General features: G+C 42.5%; 1 non-coding gene across 1 annotated transcript; it reads left to right on the top strand.

The window, feature by feature from the left end:
• The first annotated feature begins 737 nt into the window (after window positions 1-737).
• Window positions 738-842, top strand: LOC138424061 (U6 spliceosomal RNA). The gene has a single exon (XR_011250630.1). It is a non-coding gene; the product is annotated as a U6 spliceosomal RNA (small nuclear RNA).
• Window positions 843-6406: the final 5564 nt, after the last annotated feature.

Below are 6406 nucleotides of genomic sequence, written 5' to 3'. Positions count from 1 at the left end.
AAAGAGAGTTATTACATAGAATCAGCTTATGAACTTATGGAGAATGACAAGTCCCAAGACCTACGGAGTGATTCTGCAGGATGGAGACTCACGGGAGTGGATGGAGCATTTCTGACGGCAAGCCAAGGTCAAGGTCCCAGCTTGAGTGCAGTCAGGCAGAAGAAATCATCTTACTCAGGACAGTCAGCCCTTCTTTTTGTTCTATTCAGACCTTCGGCTATTGATCAAGGCCCACCACCACTGGGGAGGAAATCTGCTTTACACAACCTACTGATTTTAAATATTAATTTCATGAAAAACACTCTCACAGAAATGCCCATATCAATGTTTAACCAAATATCTGAGCACCTCTGGCTCAGTCAAGTTGACACAAAATTAGCCATCATACCTGGCCAATATATGTTAACAGTTCTTGCACTGGAACTTCTGTATCCACACCTGTGTGTGTGTGTCTATATGTGTGTGTCTATATGTGTGTGTCTGTATGTGTGTGTATAGTGTGTAAGAAATGTATTCTGACTTCCTTTTAAAGCTCCCCTCTTGGATTCTTGAAATTCCACCATAGATTATTTTTTTAGTTGAGGTCAAATTCAGATAACATAAAAGTAACTATTTCAAAGTATACAATTCAGTGGTATTCAGGACACCCCCAATGTCCTACAACAATGATCTCTATCTAGTTTCAAAACATATTTGTCAACCCAAAGGGAAACTGCCCATTAAGTAATCATACCCATGTTCACTTTGCCAGCACATATACTAAGATTGGAACAATACAGGGAAGATTAGCATGGCCCCTGCACAAAGATGACATGCAAATTCCTGAAACATTCCATACAAGTGAAGTAAGTCAGAAAGACAAATACCTTATGATATCACTTATATATGGAATCTATTAGTACAATATGACACAAATGAGCCTACCTATGGAACAGATACAGACTCACAGACATAGAGAACAGATTTGTGGTTGCCAAGGGGGTGGGGGATGGCGGAGGGATGAAGTGAGAGGTTGGGGTTAGCAGATGGAAACTGTTACATACAGACTGGATGAGCAACAACATCCTCCTGTATAACACAGGGAACTCTGTTCAATATCCTGAGATAAACCATAATGGAAATGTATATAAGAATATAAAAATTTATGTATGTGTAAAAAATAGTAAATCTCTGATATTCATAGACTTAAAAAAAATAAGCATTCCCCATCTTCCCTTTACCTAGCTCCTGGAAGCTTTAATACACTTTCTGTGGATGTAGATTTGTCTGTTCCGGATACTTCATATAAACGGAATCATATAATATATTGCCCTTTATGTCTAACATCTTTCTCTCATCATAATGTTTTCAGGCTCATTCTTTGTAGCATGCATGTATCAGTACATCATTCCATTTTATGGCTTAGTATCCCATTCTCTGTATACACCACATTTGTTTATCTGTTCATCCACTGATAGGCATTTGCCTGATGGGCCTTTTGACTATTGTGAATAATGCTTCTATAAATAATAGTAGCGTTACTGCGCACAGTGCCTTTTCAAGGGTGTACAAATATCAGGTTAAAATCCTACTATCAGTTCTTCTTGAAATTTCTAAAGACTGAATTGCTGGGTTATATGGTAATTCTATATTTAACTTTGAAAAATTGTTTTCCCCATCATAAGAAATCAGGATGACATTTAACACGTGCACACACAGACACACACACAGACACACACACACACACACACACACACTGAGAGGTTGCAATCTGCCATTCTAAATGCTTGTGATGACAAGTCCTATTGATATTGTAAGTACGGCAGAGGCCTCATTTAAAAGTAAAATGATAACGCTACTCTATTCCACTGATCCTTTTCTTTTCTCTCCCCATCATTTGTGATACCAAACTCAAACTTTCATTGGTAGAGGCCATGTACTGACTTTTCCTGTTGCCTCGAGTTCAGCCAACAATGGACTCTAATGCCCTTCGGCGCTTTATAACATTCTGGGATAGCAGACTTACATAGCCCTCAGGGTCATTATGAATGGTCGCCTTCCAGTTCTGCAGAAACTCAGCAACTCACCTGGAGAAAGAAATAACTAAGATTTCTGGGGTCAATCTTGTATAGGAGACTTACACAGCCCTCAGGGCCATTATGAATGGTCACCTTCTAGCTCTGCAGAATCTCAGCAACTCACCCAGAGAAAGAAATGACAGAGGTTTCTGGGGTCAAGCGTTCTAGCTTGACATGTGTCCTCAGCCACAGAGCTGAGTTCCCGTCCTGGTTACCCTCCAGGGCGGGGGTCAGGCAGAGGTAGCCATGAAGTAAACAGAGAGGAATGGGCTGGGGATTCCCTGAGAACCCTTAAAGCCTTCACAATCAGCACTCTAACTTTGCTAAACCAGAAAAGACTTCCCTTCCAATAAACATGGTTTCAGTTAAGATGTTCAAGGGATGTTCTTTCAGCAAAACAGATTAGAGACAAAATAAAAATCATGCAGTCTTGAGAGAAGAGAATTGGTCGCATATGAACTTTTGGTCTTCATTCTTAAGAAGCTGGACCAGAGAAGAAGGCTTAAAATTTTGGCTTCAGACTCATTCTTAAGCCAGCATAGTTGAGCAACTGGATCTGTCCAGTAGCCGGACAACACTAATACATACCTATTCTCCTGATTTTCTCCAATATGGCTATCTCTCTCTGGTCAATAGACATCTTTTAAAAAATAGACCCTTCGCTGAAAATGATTGATGCGCCCTCATTGTGCTGTGCTATGCTTAGTCACTCAGTCATGTCTGACTGTGACCCCATGGACTCCATTGAGCCCTCCAGGCTCCTCTGTCCATGGGATTCTCTGGGTTGCCGTGCTCTCCTCCAGGGGATCTTCTGAACCCTGGGATCAAACCCAGGTCTCCCACATTGCAGGTAGATTCTTTATTGCAGGTGGATTCTTTACCATCTTAGCCACCAGGGGAACCCAAGAATACTAGAGTGTGTATCCTATTCTTTCTCCAGGGGATCTTCCCAACCCAAGAATCAAACCAGGGTCTCCTGCATTGCAGGCAGATTCTTTATCAGCTGAGCTACTAGGGCACACACCTCTTTAAGAAGGACTGAAGAAAGTTCAGTCATCTTAGAAGTCTTCCTACAATATAATAAAGAATCTTGACCTCATCACCCAAAGATATTGTTGTATGTGCGTGGTCAGTCACTTCTCTCTTTTCTGACTCTTTGCGACACCAGGCTCCTCTGTCCATAGTATTCTCCAGGCAAGAATACTGAAGGGGGTTGCCATGCCCTCCTTCAAGGGATCTTCCTGACCCAGGGATCAAACTTGGGTCTCCTACATTGCAGGCAGATTCTTTACCAACTGAGCCACTGAGGTAGCTCATATTCTCGAATATCAGAATATAAATTTTGAAATACAAAACAGGGGAGATACAATCCACGTTTTAACATAAATACAAGTTCTTACTTATGTCAGAAAAGATAGTGCATACACACTGGGATTCTGGATTTCAAGATTTGCCTCCAAGGAAAAAGAATTAAAGTTCATTGGACGAGTTATTTAAATCAAGTTCCCTTCCTCTGACTAGCAGGCACTACGCAGATTCCCAGCTGAGGAGCTGGTCCTACAGCTGTTACAACACCCGCCCATCCATTTCACAGGACCCAGCCTTGTATTATAGGAAACAAAGCAGGTGAATGGCAGCACTTAGGAGCCAGGACTGCATTGTTCTCTTCTGTCGGGGAAAGCCTGAAGCAAAACCTAAGGATGTGTTCAAAGTGAAGTTTCTTTCTGAGTCATCCCTGGCTGGATACAGGGTATAGGGATTACATGGTGATTACACCAATCCATCAGGAGGCTGTGAACCTTTTGACAATGTGAAGGCAACTGACAACGATACTAACATGACGCAGAACAAGCAAGGGTGATGCAGGGGGTGAGGTTGCTTGGGACGTACGGGCAAGCTCTGAGGACACAGCAATGGACCTTAGAGACCTCACAGATCCCTCTAGGAGATCCAAGGACAGGAATCCCACCGGCTTGCCTGAGCCACTGCAGGAAGCCCATTTCCACCATGGGAGATGCACAATCCAGACTTTATTACTTTACCACATCCATTACTTCATGAGAAGGTGACTGGTCTTATTTTTCTCAGCTCGTGGAAAATCGGTGGGGAGAAGCAATGGACTGAGTGCCTCATTGCCTGCAGTCTGCCCCCACCCCCACACAACCCAATAGCACGATGCCACGGTCACCAATGAAGACCTCTAGCATTTTGGTGTGTCACTGTTCCCACAAGGAGCAATGCTGATTAGAGAAAAGAGCATTAATAACAGTACCCCCACCCACTGAGGACCTGCTGTGTGCCAGGCTGAACGCTTCATATCCATTTTCCACCAGGAGGTAACTTTAAGATGAGTCCAAGGAAAACCAAACAATGTCATTAATTTCAGCATATAAAAGCACACCATTGAAAACCTCATGAACCACGAGCGTACCGCACTTACAGAGTGCTGTAATTTGAAGTCTCTCATTCATAGATTGGTTTTGTTGTTGTTCCAGAGATGTTTAAGCAAACCTACAAGTTCATTTATACTAATGCCTTAAGGACTAAATTTAAAAGGATCATTTTCACATAGTCAGAGGAGAGTCAGAAAGTGTTCCAGGGGGACCGGAAGAGTCTTCACTGGGCTAGGGATCTCAGTGAACATCATTCATGTGGACTAGATTTATCAGATACTGTTTAGTTTAATGTTAAAAACATACTACTTTTCAGATGAAGAATCAGAGGCTCAAGGAAGATAATTGACTCAGCCCAGGTCTCAAAAATGGCACAGGGCAGAGTTGGACTGGGGGGCTGTCTTCCCCGAGCCTGGCTGAGCAGCCTTTCTCAGGAAGAAAGAACTGGTCTAGCTCTTACTGACCACAACCTGACCCAAAGCCATCCCTTCACAGCCAGCTACAAACAGCATCAGGTGGTTGAGAAAACTACAATGGGGCATCTGACCTCTCAAAGGCAGTCCTTGGTTCTCCCTAGTAAAAAAGTTTCTTGTTTCCCAAGTCCACTAATGTGAATTGGATTGCAGAACCAGGTGAGGTTGAAACAAGACACCCACGCTCCACTATCAACTGTGATCAGATGATCCGGAAGACTTGAGAACTCAAGGGAGGAACCACACGTACTGGGTAACAATTGACAAAAGCATTTGAGTCAGCCTTTGGCCTGCATTCCCTAATATTTCCAGGCAGAACTGAGTGACTCACAATGTAGGGAAAGAATCATATTCCTTGGAAAGCATTTCAGATTTTTATACACTCATTTAACTAACTTGCAATTTTTAAAATGTGCTCCAGAGCACATTGTTCACATTAATACTTCTGTGGGAGATGCCCCATATAGCGCAGGATGTTAGAGTGGCACTTTCTTCTCAGGTCATGGGAAGGCATTTCCTGTGAGCTTCAGTGATACGCATGAAAGAAAGGGTGTTCATCAACTCGCCAGTGTTTCTTTATGGTTACTAGAGAGCTGCGTCTTTCCTTCGATCCCCTGGAGAAGGAAATGGCAGCCCACTCCAGTATTCTTGCCTGGAAAACTCCATGGACAGAGGAGCCTGGTAGGCGACAGTCCACAGAGTTGCAAAGAGTCGGACACGACTGAGTGACTTCGCTTTCACTTTCACTTTTTGATCTTTGAGAAAAATATTGTGAAATATTTCTGACATATAAAACTATGGGGAAAATAATATAATAAATGCAAGGGTATCTGCCTTCCAGCTTAAGAAATAGAACGGCACTAGCACACCTTGAGTCAGTCTATGTCCCCCATCTGATTCCTCCTGGGGATGCCCATCATACCTGGGCCTCCGCAATCCTGCACAACTAAGCAATACTGAGTATCATTTTGCACAACTGCACGCTATGTAAATTGTATATTGGTGACATTGTTCACAAGTTTCATTTTAATTTAATTCAATTTTATAACCTCAGATATGCAGATAACACCACACTAATGGCAGAAAACGAAGAAAAACTAAAGAGCCTCTTGATGAAAGTGAAAGAGGAGAGTGAAAAAGTTGGCTTAAAGCTCAACATTCAGAAAACTACTATCATGGCATCTGGTCCCATCACTTGATGGCAAATAGATGGGGAAACAATGGAAACAGTGACAGACTTTATCTTTTTGGGCTCCAAAATCCCTAGAGATGGTGACTGCAGCCATGAAATTAAAAAACGCTTACACCTTGGAAGGAAAGTTATGACCAAGCTAGACAGCTTATTAAAAAACAGGGACATTACTTTGCCAACAAAGGTACATCTAGTCAAGGATATGACTTTTCCAGTAGTCATGTATGGATGTGAAATGTTGTTGTTGAATCACGAGAAGACATTGGGATTCTTGGCCCTGGAGGAGAATTC

This window comes from Ovis canadensis, chromosome 18 (genome assembly GCF_042477335.2).
Source record: "Ovis canadensis isolate MfBH-ARS-UI-01 breed Bighorn chromosome 18, ARS-UI_OviCan_v2, whole genome shotgun sequence".
NCBI classification, from domain to species: Eukaryota; Metazoa; Chordata; class Mammalia; order Artiodactyla; family Bovidae; genus Ovis; species Ovis canadensis.
Note: the sequence above shows the minus strand (reverse complement) of the source record. Positions and strands in the feature narration are given on the sequence as shown.